Source organism: Salarias fasciatus, chromosome 9 (genome assembly GCF_902148845.1).
Source record: "Salarias fasciatus chromosome 9, fSalaFa1.1, whole genome shotgun sequence".
In the NCBI taxonomy this organism is placed as follows: Eukaryota; Metazoa; Chordata; class Actinopteri; order Blenniiformes; family Blenniidae; genus Salarias; species Salarias fasciatus.
Window position 1 is genome coordinate 24,159,474 of NC_043753.1, and position 13,139 is coordinate 24,172,612.

A 13,139-nucleotide genomic window follows, 5' to 3' on the forward strand; every position below is an offset into this window, starting at 1 on the left:
ACAGAGAGCAGGTCGTGTTTTAAAGTTCCTCAAAAGCTGTGAATCAGTGGAGATTTCACAATGGCTTAATGAAGAACTGGGCCTGGACAGGATGTGAACGATGGACGTGTCCGGCTGACGAGGGTGACGCTCCTGCTGTCCTCAGCATGTCTCCATTCACCACTTATCACTTGGTTCTGACATGTAATAATAAATGTGTGTGTAGTTTAAGTCTGCACTGCTGCCAAACGACTCTCTTCCATTAAAATTCCACACAAATATTCTGTTTTTATCTTTCTTATGTAAACTAATTGATTTGCGTCCCTGTTACTGATCTGTTTATCTCTTTCACTGTGATGAATAACTGTCACAATCATCACGACTGGACTATTCTCCTTTTATTTACTGGAAACACTTCCATCAAAACGATATCATGACCTCTGTTTCAAGTGTTTTGAATGGAAGAATCCAAAATCCATTTAATCTGAACTCCAGCCCTGGATTTGCATTGCAGACAGTTATATTTGTATATAGATCTTTCACTTGTATTTATCTGTTTCCCACCATTCTCGTGATTTATATCCTCTTCCGTCTAATTTCTCTGTGTTGTGGAGGCGACGGATCAGTGAGGTTGATTAGTCTTTGCTGATTACGCCTCATTATCTTTCTTGGCAATTTGAAAAAAGCGTTTAAATTTATTCTTGTAATTATGAAAACAGTCGTACATCAAACATGCTGCACACTTCAGATATTATAATCATTTGAAGCATCTTAGAAGCTTTCTTCAAGATATATTTTGTTTTAAAGTGAATGAATAAGCACTTTTAGCCAATGTCTTTCGAGCAGAGGTGTCAAACATAAGGCCCGCGGCCCTCAAGAGACTCCAAAACCACCAAGGAAATACAGTAATAACGCGTGCTGAAGGCGGGCTTCTCTCTGGAGATCCAGTGGGAGTTCTGTCTGACAGTCCGTCTTCCTGGTGGGTTTCTCTGGGAGTTTTGACGAAGCGTCTCCGTCCTCGTCCGTCTCCGTCCCTCCTGTCCAGCTGTGTGGATCCGGGCTCTGTGCTCCGTCTTCCAGCTGTTCTCGGGTCTCCCTCCTCAGTGTGTGTTTGGTCGTTGCTGTGTTGCTTCTCTCCAGCTCCGCTTCCTCCTTCCTGCCGTGTTTCAGCCTCCTCACTCGTGTCCAGAGGACAATCATTTATCTTCATCTGGTCTTCATTTCAGCGAAACAGCTTCGCAGGTTTTCTTTTTAAAAAGACTTTTACTTTTTTCACTGTTTGAGCAGAATTAGTGTGAAAAATCATTTTTCTCCGTCAGATCGCAGAGTAATCCAGGAAGTACTGGACCGGCTCCCTTCTGATCAAAACACCCGGCATTCTGTCCAGGTTGGATTTATTCTCAAAGTTTCACATCAGATCAGACGTTTATTCCAACATTCGTGCCCACGTTGAAAGAAAACAGTGGTGTTATATAACTTGTTATGTCCAGATATTCACACTTTGTGTAACCTTGGGTTTCCACACTAAATTATAATCCAGATATTTATTTTTCATAACTGAACTTCTCCCTTTTCATTGCTGACTTTGTTTCCTGATTGTTGGTTCATCTTTAAATTTCCCCTGATTGGGATTTGAGAATGTTTGGCAGTCTAGAAAGAATTTGACATTCCTGACACTGGCTATTAAATGAGGGTTAAACTATGACTTTAACATCAGAAACACACTCAGAAAAGACAAAATACCATTTTAGTCAAGTTGTGGCTTCAGCAACCACCATATTTTCCAGACTATCGGTCACAGTGGTTTGTAATTCTTGAGCTTGTCATGTGAATTACAACAAGAAATGGTTTATTTATTAGAATATGCTGGTACATATGGGGAGTACCAAAGAAAACCTCAGTTTCTGTTGCATTTTACTGATAGTGCAAACAAAATGTATCAACAAAAAAAAAAAGCAATGTTTAACTGAAGCTTATAAATCTGCAGCTGATTAAATACCTGTCTGAGTCTGAGAAAGCTGTGAGGGACTGAAGAAAACCAGAGAAGTTCTGGAATCTGGAACAAAGAGGTCTGATGCTGCAGTTATGTCTGAATCTGCTTCTTCTGCTTGTCAGGACGCATTATTGTATCTTATAGTCTGGATATTAAGACGATGTCAATATAAAATGATTCAAATTCAGCATCTCTCATCTTATTTGTGAATAAATTAATTCTGGCAACACGGATGTTCTCACATGCTCTTTCTGGACCTCAGACCAGGTTCCTTACATCGCCTCCTTTCGCCTCCTGGTCTGACGGTGCTGCCGGTTGAGGCGCGGCGGCCGCAGGCTGTGGGAACCTGGAACTCTGGACAAACTAGAACCTGCACAGATCAGGTGAGACCCGACACCTGGCCCGCCGCAGAGGCCCGGGAACCCTGCGGTCTTTGACCCTGATGTCACTTCCTGCCGGCTGTGGAGGTCAAACGACCCGTGCTTCCCATGTAAACGTGGAGCGGCGGCCCAAACCGCCACTTCCCTGTGTGTATCTTTGGGCTTCCTGAGCTGCTTCCCTTCCTGTCATGCCTCACTTTCCCACATAAACACTCGACGGGGGAGAAGCAAAACACTGCGGCTCAGCGGCGGTTAATATCTCCATTCACGTAAGCGAAAAACCCACATCTCCTGTCAGTCTGAGCGCCGTGTGGAGCGCCGCACGCCGCCGATCCCTGCCTCGGTGTCAGATTAGGAGCCGGGCGTTCATGAATATCCCGCCGGTTACCCTCGCTTCACAACGTCAGTCTCCGCTTGGCTCGGAGCCAGTACAGTAGGGGGAAATAGAGTAAATACGGACGGGCCTTGCAGATGCTAATGTACTTAGCGTTAGCGGTAAACAAAATGAGATTACTGGGGAGGGAAGGCAAACTCCGAATTTGATTTACTCAGGCTTAGCGTAAACAGCTTGTCAAACCGCTGCTCTGCTGCTGTGAAAGGCTGCAGAATGTGGATTTGACTAACAAGCACAGTAAGTGTTTCTTGCTATTCATGAAAATTACCAAGGCGATTGTCACTGTAATTGGAAGCGAGCGCGAAAGAAGAATATGCAGCGGCGCTTTTCCCCAAAAATATTGTTTACTGCGTTTGTTTCCCTCCTCCTTCAAATCATTGTTGTGCTTTTGAGTGATAGGGGATTATGGGAAACGGACTTAAGGAGATCTGCTCGGTTATTAGAATAATGGAATCTGCATAATGCCAAATGGGAAGTGAGTTTCCGAGCACATGGGAACGCACAGCGCGGCGAGAGATCACCTAAATGTGTCCACAGTGTCCACGTGTCTCTGCAACATTAACATAATCCACAGAATAATCCAGCGGCGGCGGCGGCGGCGGTGCAGGCCTCTCCATAACGAAGCAGATAACGAGCCCAAGACACCACTCCTTATGGGAATAAAACTCAGCTAAATGAGATGGAACCAGGCTTAGTGCACTTATTATGTGATAAATAGGATTTTCCAAGTTAGAATTTTCTGCCATTTTTTTTTTTTTTTTTTTTTTTTTTTTTTTACCCGTTCTGATGACTACAGCAGTCACATTATTCCTCGCCTCACGCTGCGGGGAGAAACTTTTCACTGTCTCACCAAATCAAAAAAAAAAAAAAAAAAAAAAGACAGGCTAATTGCATGTCAATAATTCAATGCTTAATTTTAATGACCAGGAGAGTTCATTCACTCTGCGCCGAGGCAGAAGACGATGTGATTAATGGGATGAAAGATGGAGCCAGCGGAGGCGAGAGGGGAGGGGGGGGCAGGAGGGGGGGATAATGCTGAGGGTCTTCTATTCTCTTTCTTTCTCCACCTTTCCCTGATGGCAGATGAGGTCTGGCAGACTCCTGAGTCAACAGATCGGAGGAGGAGGAGGAGGAGGAGGAGCGAGGGGAGGAGTGACGGAGGAGGGGAGTGTCTCTGGAACAGCAGCCGATCTGGAGTCGTCCACGGACCCGTTTTCACCCGGAAACGCTAAACTGCCATTGTGTTATGGCGTCTGTTTTAACCACAGCGGCGCACTGAGCCACTGAAAATGCTCAAAATGCTACTCCTATTCCCGGTCCATATTCTCCTGGACATCTTCCATGATCGTGTTCAAAACGTTGCCTTGACAAGGCGAAACTTTTCTGAGGCAAAAACCCCAAAAGATTTAATTTGAACATGAAACTCCATTTAAACAGAGTCTAAAGTTATTATATTCACACAAAGCCGACTGACAGCTGTTTAAAGGGAGTTTAAACGTTTGTGCCTGAGCAGGCAGGAAATCCACTGCTGGTCTTCCAGAGGAGGACGGGACCTTTGTTTGTGCTGAAAGCTCTCAGTATTACATGCACATTGTTATGTTTAGGAGTAGAAGATCTGTCCCCGAAGGTTTGGTCCACACCCACCCTGGAGGAAGATGAAGGCGGCCAGACCACTCCTCACAATGGGAGCACTTCCTCCGGGCCTAATGGCCTCTGAGCCGCAGCTTTTGTCCCCTGATTAGCCGGCCCATTCAGGGCTCAGCCCCCTAATTGCACGGCCTGTTTAGCTACCCGGCATTACAGTAAGAATTAATGAGACACAATGATTGCACCCAGGAAATCTCCCGTCCCGGCCACCTCCGATCTGCAGGGGGACCTCGCAGAATAAAACCTCCTTGAGCTGAGAATTCAACCTACTGTCAAAAAAAAAAGGAAAAAAAAAAAATGTGTAGCACACGGATTCCTCTCCCCCTCCATCTCCCCTCGCAGGAGAAGAAATACATGTATTTATTCGAAGCAATCTCATAATTAGGCCCTAGAGTGAATGAGCGAGTGAGGGAGAGTGGTGGAGGAGCTGGGAGGAGGAGAGAGGAGAGGGAGATGTGGGGGTGGGAGAGAACCAGGCTTTCAATAGCTAAAAAAGGGCCCACAGATACAAAAGGCAGAAGAATGACGGCAGGAGTGAAACCTGCTCAGAGAGACGAGGAGCAGGGAGATGGGAAAGATGGCCGGGGGGGAGGGGAGGAGCGAGGGGGGGGCGGGAGGGACGGGGAGTCGTATTCAAACCAGCGTTTTAGCCACAGGTAACGTTTCATCAGCGTGGCTTTGTGGGAAGCAGCCCGGTCTCCGGCCCACAGTGACACTTTAAAGGAGCTTTGAGATGCTCCTGTGGCCTCTGGAGTCCCCTTCAGCTGGGAGCCGGCGGCCCAGACTCCTCTGGATCTGTGGATGTGTGAGGGCCGGACGCCCCTTTCTGCTGTATCGGCTCAGGTCTGTGGGAAATAATCAGCACAGACTCAAAACTTCCGGCATCAGTGGATCCTTCAGGCAGAAAGTCACTGCAGAAAGGCTTAAACTCACATTTTAAATCAGCAGCCAGTATTTTGCCATGAGTGTGGAATAGCGCTATACCCTCTCCTCTAGAGAAGTCGACTTCCATAGGCTCCGTTCTGACATCTTAATTAAAATCTGGAAGCCGGGACGGAGACTCACTTCAGGCTTTAAACGGTCTGAATTGATTTACTTCTTGTAGAATCGTTTGGAATACTTCTTCATTAGCTCTGATGCTAACACCAACATGAAAACACAAAGCTAACGCTGGGTCACTATTAGATCGGCGAGGCTGGATTTCATGTTTGCTTTGGTTCGCTTGGCTCAGGTCGCCCACTCAAAAGAGATGTCGACTTTTTATCACACACCTCAACTACTTCAATGGAAATAAAGCAGTTCATGCAGTTCAGTGATTTACTGACGGAGCACCTCGCCGCAATCCCAGAGGCTGGAGGAGAGAATCTTCCAGTAAACAGCAGAGAACCAGAAACACAACATCTCTTTATGACATTCCGAGTGCTGCTGTGAACATCCACTGTGTTCGCAGCATGAATAACACACACAGCAGCTTCAATCTTCCAGTCATCTTGTTGACATGGTTGGGCGATCTTCCAGCGTACACAGGAACCTCCGACCACGGAGATATTCGTGGAGTTTATAAGCACCTGAAACCGTTTGCAGAATTTACACGATCATTTCTAAACATTTACAAATAAATGGAGCAGCAGAGGAGGTAGAAAACCAATCCAACCACTGCTTCTCGTTACAGACTGGAATTCATGTCCAGAGCATGCAGTCTTCATTTGGTAAATGCTTTATTTCACACCAGCATCATCTTAATAGCCAGCATGCTGGCAAAAGTCAGGCTTGGAAACTGAGTGAACCAAGTAGAGCTTTGACCGTTTTCAGAGACAGGTGTCGTTTAATCAACAGTGTTCTCAAGGAACCATCGACACATCTGCACCACAGAGGATTACAGTATTTGTGGGGCTCACTCATTTGGATGTAGCGTACATTTACTGCCGTATACCACACCATCGTCTGCATACATGGAGACACATCTCTTCCGCCATTGTTTTCCCCCTCGCCGTCCCTGCTGAGGTCCTTATCGAGGAAGAGTGGAACAGTTAATTTCTGAATTTGCCTGCATCAACAGGATCACCACTTTCATGGGGAATATATTCAACACAAGCAGAGCCGTTTCAGGAATGCTCGGCGGAGCTTTCAGAGCTTCGCCTTTACTCACCTGTCAGTCTGATTTTCCTTTTCTTTCTCCGACTGAAACAACAACACAGACGTCTCGCCCCCCCACCACGAGCGCTCGCTCCGGCCGGGTCCGGTGCCATTGACTGCAAACGCTAGCACATTAGCCTCAGTGTTATCTGCTGTGGGAGCCTGGCTGTCTCGGGCCGGCTCAGAGCGCTTCACCTGAATGGCCTTTGTTTCCCCGTGACCCCCCTTAGAGCAGGTCGCAGCCCGAAGCCATTCCGCCCTGGATCAGGCCCTCCTCAGGTTTCCCCCGCTCTCAGGAAGACAGAAGACAAAAAAAAGAAGAGAAGAAGAGCCAGAGAGAAATGTGAAAAAAAAGAAAGCGGAAGGTCAGGGGCTCAGGTGAGCTTAGCGTGTAGCCTGTCAATCAGACATCATACGGCACGGCTCAGGGGAGGCTCTGCCTCCCCCTCCACCGGCCCCTCTTCACCCTCGGCTGCTCCGCTCACCTTCATGTCTTTCATGGCACATAATGAACCCAGATTCATCCGGAGTTCCACTTTCTCCCTTTTTCCCTCTCCACTCGGCAGATATTTCGACAGTGAGAACTTAATACCGCACCTCGGTGGACTCCAGGCACAGAGCGCCGCTGAAAACGCGTTCCAAGCCACATCCTGCACGTCTGTCTTCTTGTCAGGACATTTTCCGACTTTAATTCTGCACATTCACCAATCAATCAGCCGATCAGTCCGTCATTACGAGCACGTCCCCGGCCGTCGTGCTGATTCTCCCTGAGTGCACCAGCAGCTCATCAGCCCCAGGAGCGCGCTGGCGATGTCTGGAGATGGCGATCTTAATGGTGTCATCGGCTGATAAAGACGCCCCGAGTCCACATGCAGCGAGGGGAGATAAGATCAGCAGCGGCGGCAGAGTGAAGCGTGATTACACCAGGCCTCACCTGACTCCCGCAGTCAGCGAAAGTAAAACAAAGTGCCCTCCGAGGAGCTCCGCTCAGTCCACTAACCTCGTTTCTGCGGCACCATGATTCGAATTGATCCAATTAGGGGCTGCTGGAGCGGCGGCGCCCGTAACGTCAGAGGTGGAGAGTGTCGGGAGCGAGCGCTCATCTGGCCGAGCTGCTGCGCACTGAACGTTCGGGTCGGGAGCGAAAACATTACATCAAACAGAAACAACACATTAAGCCGAGGTGACTCATATTCTGCAAGCAGAGGTCACAGGGAGGGGGTCAGCCTGCTACAGTAAACCCGACATATGGCAGCGCTCATGTTGCAGCCATATGGCGATTCGGCAGGAGGGTCACGTGGTTTTTTTCATAAAAGTTGCACTTCAGACAGCAGCATTTTGAAAATGATGAAGAAACGATGTAGTGTGCATATCTAAGCTGCTCCCCTTCGTCCTTTCGTCCCTCTCAGTGCCTCCTGTATGAGCGTAATGTGGTCCAGATGACTGTGTGGCGATACACACTTTACTGGAGAAGTGCTGTATAATTTGGAATCCTAGAAACTTCCATTGTTATTGTTGTCCATCATCGTCCACATGTGCTAAACCTCTGGTGACAGCGTTGCACAGGAGTGCTTTTTGACAGCGTTTCGCTCTTGAAGCTGTTCTCCGTGTTTCCCAATGCTGCCGCCGTGGCCAGAACGCAACAACTCTGGAAACACTGCCACGTAACCCCGGGCTCGCTTCAAGTTCTGGCGGTGGTTCAGAGTCCAAACAACTGTTTTGATAGTTTTATTAGTCACTCGAGCATGTTGTGATTCTTGTGAGTGATTACTGCAACAGAAAAGCAGATCTTGTATCTTTTCTTTTTTTTTCTAACAGAGTGGGAAAAGTGTGTTTTTGTTTGTTTCTTGGAGGGGGGGCATTTTTAGTATTGTTCAAGTTTTGCGGTTGCATGAAACATTTTGGAAACAATTTCTGTTGACATGGAAATAGCTGAACTGCTGAAGCGATGCAGTTAACATGCCAGGCCATGAGTTGGCGCTGTTTGGTTTAATGATACACTATTTGAGTGCACAGACGTCTGTAGGCCGCCATTGTTGTTCTGTACAGAAGAACCAGCCTTTCCTGCCAGGAACTCTGCAGGGAGCTGATCGAGATGTCAGTACTTGATGAAGAGGAGTCTTGTTTTTCTATTGAAGTAAACATGAGGACTGAGTTTTTCCCCCTTTTGCAATTCTAACAGCTTCCACTCTCTTTGGAAGGCTTTCAGATAAATGTTGGAGTGTTTTTCTGTGGGAATGTTTGCTTGGTCTGTCAGGTCTGGCAGAGCCAAAGCCACAACAGAACCAGAAGAGCAGCTTCTGGGAGTTAACAGTTTGGATTTCCAACTGCGAAGGAAAGGCTGGAGCTGCAGGGCTGACAGGACCAGGAAGACATGGTGGAAGCAGAGCAGTGTCCAAAATGTCTTCCATGTGCTGAAGAACTCTGAATCAAACACCTGAACTCATATATTGATTTTAGAAGTGATCCATTAAAGTTCTTGGCGTTTGACATTCAGAATGTCAGGCCATGAATCATAGACGAATCAAGCCAACTGAACTCCAAACTTTACATGTTTTCATTAAACCGGCGCTGCTCTTTTCATGATGAGATACAGGAAAGTTTCGACTGGCAGCGAAGTGAAGATCCAGCGGCGGCGTTCTCCCCCGAACCCTTCCACTCTCCGCTTATTGACGTCGACACACCTGACGCCTCGGGTGGGAGACAACGCTGAGTGTTTGTGACACCGCCTGAGCATCTTACGTGGAGAGCCGTGTTGTTCGTTATACCACATATTAATTATTTAGTGAGAAATGAAGTGCCTGTCAGAGTGTGTCTGGAGGGGGCGGGTGAAGCTTGTCGAGATGAGGAGGCGATCGTCTCCTCGGAGAGATGGAGGGGCTGGAAGCTGGGAGCTGATAAGGTCATCAGTGTCCCACTATCTGGCCTCGGGGAGCCTGATTTTTCTCCGGCTGACACACTTTTAAACAAACACCACCCACCCGAGAGTCTCTCCGCGGCCCCCAGCTCGGCGCAGATGTTTGCCAGAGAGCTCTAAAAAATCTCCACGCCAGGAACGATTCCCCAAATCAAATCTGTCTGTCAGCGTCTGGTGTGAGCGCGGCGCGAAGGCCAGATTAATACTGTAAATACAGCCGCTGTTTACATAAATAAACATGTCCTCATCAGACTGCTAATGAGCAGGACGGGACGCCCGGGCGCGCTCACTCGGGGCAGCGCTCTGCCTCTGATGTGCGCAGTGCGAGCGGGCGAGCGAGGGGGGGGGGGGGTTTGATCGGAGCCGGCCAAGAACGAGCGGCGAACTCCACAAGGTCGTTTTTGTACGGTCCACATCTGCTCCCTCCCCGCTTCTCCGGCCCTCACCTTCTGGAGGCCGCCTCCCGCCTCCCGCCTCCCGCCTCCCTACCTCCGCTCGCTGCCTCCTCCCGGCCGCCGGTCATCCTCGCCCTCGCCATCTGTTCCGCGGCGCGACGCACACGGAGACGGAGGGAGGAGAGGGGAACATGAAGGCTGCCGAGCGCATGCTGCTGCTCGCACGCCGCTGGACGCATTTCACACAACCTCATCAACACAATGAGCGCATTTCCCAGCATGTCAAACCATTTGACTCCTGGATCCCCACCAGAACAGATCCAGTCCAAACAGGACTTCACTGCAGACCTGCTACTATACGTCCACGTGCACACTTTAAATACTGAATAACAGTGACCGAACGTCATGAATGACGTTTCCACGCACTGCAGTGATGCTCCAGCCTTTCCACGGCCGCCGTCGGAGTGATTAATACCTGGAAGGAGAGGTCAAAGGAGCACAGGTGGAGGTGGAGCATCAATCGCGCGGAGGAGAGGTAATTAGCAGCGCTCGCTCGCTCCCTTCCGTCCCCGTGGAGATGAAGGCGGAGACCCCGCGACCTCCCGTGACCTCCCGTGACCCCACTTCAGCCCTGAAGCTGCCAGGTCGCCACGCCCGCGCTGCCCCACCTGGGGGGCTCCAGACACACCCACACCATGTGTGTGTGTGTGTGTGTGTGTGTGTGTGTGTGTGTGTGTGCAGGCTCGCTTACCGTTCTGGACCCAGCGAACAAGCCGCACGCTGTTCTACAAGCGGGGAGATAAATCTGACGGGCGTGTCGGGTATCAGAGCAAATGCAGATATCTGGTGGCCGAGACGTCCAAACAATGGCACAGCAACACACACACACACACACACACACACCTGGCCGGGGGACAGCAGCCGGCAGCAGGGAGAGCGGCGAGCGCCTCCTCGTTCAGGAAATGTTGTTTTTTAATCAGATGAGCGAGCGAGGGGAAGATAGGCTTTTCCAGGAATTTGAAGCAACCGTCCCACAGATGTTTGTGGCATTATGTAATGGATTCACGGCACTGCTCGGACACATACACCCTTCATGTTTATATCAGAGCGGCCAGTCTAAACAGAAGGGCCTTTACGTTAGCGTGCTGCGGTGTGATCAGCAGCACTGGGCTGGTTTAGGCTGAAATTCTTCTTATTGGAAGAGAAATTAAAATACAGAAAGTGCAACAGAGGACAACAGAAGCCACTTTGTTCAGACAAGACTCGACTGTGTCCTGTGTCCCACTTCACAGTCGTCTTCTTCACGCCCACAGAGGGTGTCCAGCGGCCGCCTGCCGCCCAGCAGGGGGCTGATTGGAAGGCCGGCTCTGTTTGTTAAGGTAATGGGGTCTAGGTGAGCTAATTCACAGGGTACGCGCTGCCTGCTCTGGGGGGGGCGGGGGGCTCGGAGGAGGGGACGACACTCCTCCAAAATCCCCTCGGCCCTCCGCCGGCTCCTCCAGCTCCACCTGAAAGTGATTACCAGGCCAGCCGTGAGCAAACAGGCCCCATATGGAGGGCCTATAGTGGGGCGAGGCGGCGGCCCGGGAGTCCTCCTCCACCGAGGCCTGAGCAAACACAGCTAATGAAGTCTGAACAAGCGGCCCGGGTTCGCGCCAGGCCGCTAAATGCCACCGAGGCCCTCGGAATTGTGTCCGGCAGATTGGCTAAATCTCCTCCAAGCTCTCTTTCACGAGATAAAGTCGCATTAGCATATCTGCGTCCCGGCATCTCCGCCGTAAGTCCGGGATCTGGCGAGCAGTCACACTTGATGAGCGGCCTTTCTTTGACGGCGCCACTTCATTCTGACGGCTTTAAACCAGACGGTCTCCACAGGATGGTGGATTTTATTCATGGGTGGTGGAGTGTTTGTTCTGGAGAGACATTTTCCTGCAGACAGGACGGAGTGAACCGTCATCCCGGTCGCTGTCTCCTGCCCCGGTCTGCCCCCCCCCCCAACCTGAACCTCAGCCCCCTTCTTTATTATGTGTCCTTCTTCACACGTCTTGAGTTCCTGGGTTTATTATTGGCAAAATATCCATCCATCCTGCGCACAAACACACGCTCACATACCTCCGCGGCGCTGGAGGAGCCGCCACTCGTGTTCGCTAATCAAAAGCAAACAGCCATTAGCAGAGAGCTCCTCTCCGGTTATCTGGCGCTGTCAGGTCGCTTAATGAGTCTGCGCTCTGCTAGCGCTCAGTCCTGACCCGGTTCAGAGAGCGATAAGGTCCTGGCTGCGCTCCAAACACAATAACCCCACCACACCCCGGCCCGGCACACACACACACACACACACACACACACGTACACACACTGAGAGCAGCGCCTCACACTCCGCAGGAACCGTGTGCGAGGACAAAATGTCTATTCACAAACACGTCTCTGCTGTCGGCGCGGCGCAGATCGAGTTTCCAGCAGATGTGCCGATCACATGTCTGACCTCCAGAGTCCCGCTCCCTCCCCCGGCCCGGGAATGATCCGCCGCGGCTACGGCCGTCCTGCGCCGATTCGATATCGATTACACACCTGTAGAGGAGAGAAAACACAATCAAAGAGCAAATTATCTGCTGCAGCGACGCAGAAGGAAGCCTGAGCGACACTGGGTTCAGCTTCTGAGGGAGAACGATCGGCTTCCCTCAATATGATCCACAAGGATTCCAATGGAGGAAACTGTGTTTGGATGCAAGAGGCACCTGGGAAATGCAGCAGATCAGGGGGTCAAACATGAGGCTCCAGTCTGGCTCTCCACCACCAAGCAAACTGTAAACATTTCAAAGAAAACACTGATTTTTGAACAAATATCTTAAGAGTAGAGTAATGCAGCTGCTGTTAGAAGGTTTCTGCACATTTCACTGTTTCACTCCAGAAGGTTTCATTAAAGTTGCTTTTCACTGAAATTCAGTCATAATTGTTTGGTTTTTGCAAAAATATGGACATTTTCATCACATATACTGTGTGTCACATCAAAAAATAAACCTTGAAGTGTAAATTAAAAGGTTATTCTGGCTCTGTTTCACCGGTCCGGCCCACTCAAGGTGAGACTGGACTGACTGTTTGACCCTCAGAGCTAACTTAACCTAAAACCACTTCCTGGTTTGTCACATCAGCTGAGTGCTTTGTGTGAACTGAGTGAAGGCGTAGACTTCCCTGTCCAGAGTGTTTTATGTGGGAAAATGTTCCTCCTCCTTCTGCCTTAAAGTGGAAAATAACCGTTTCAGTCCTACTGGAGGAACGAGGAAAGGAACAATGACGCAAA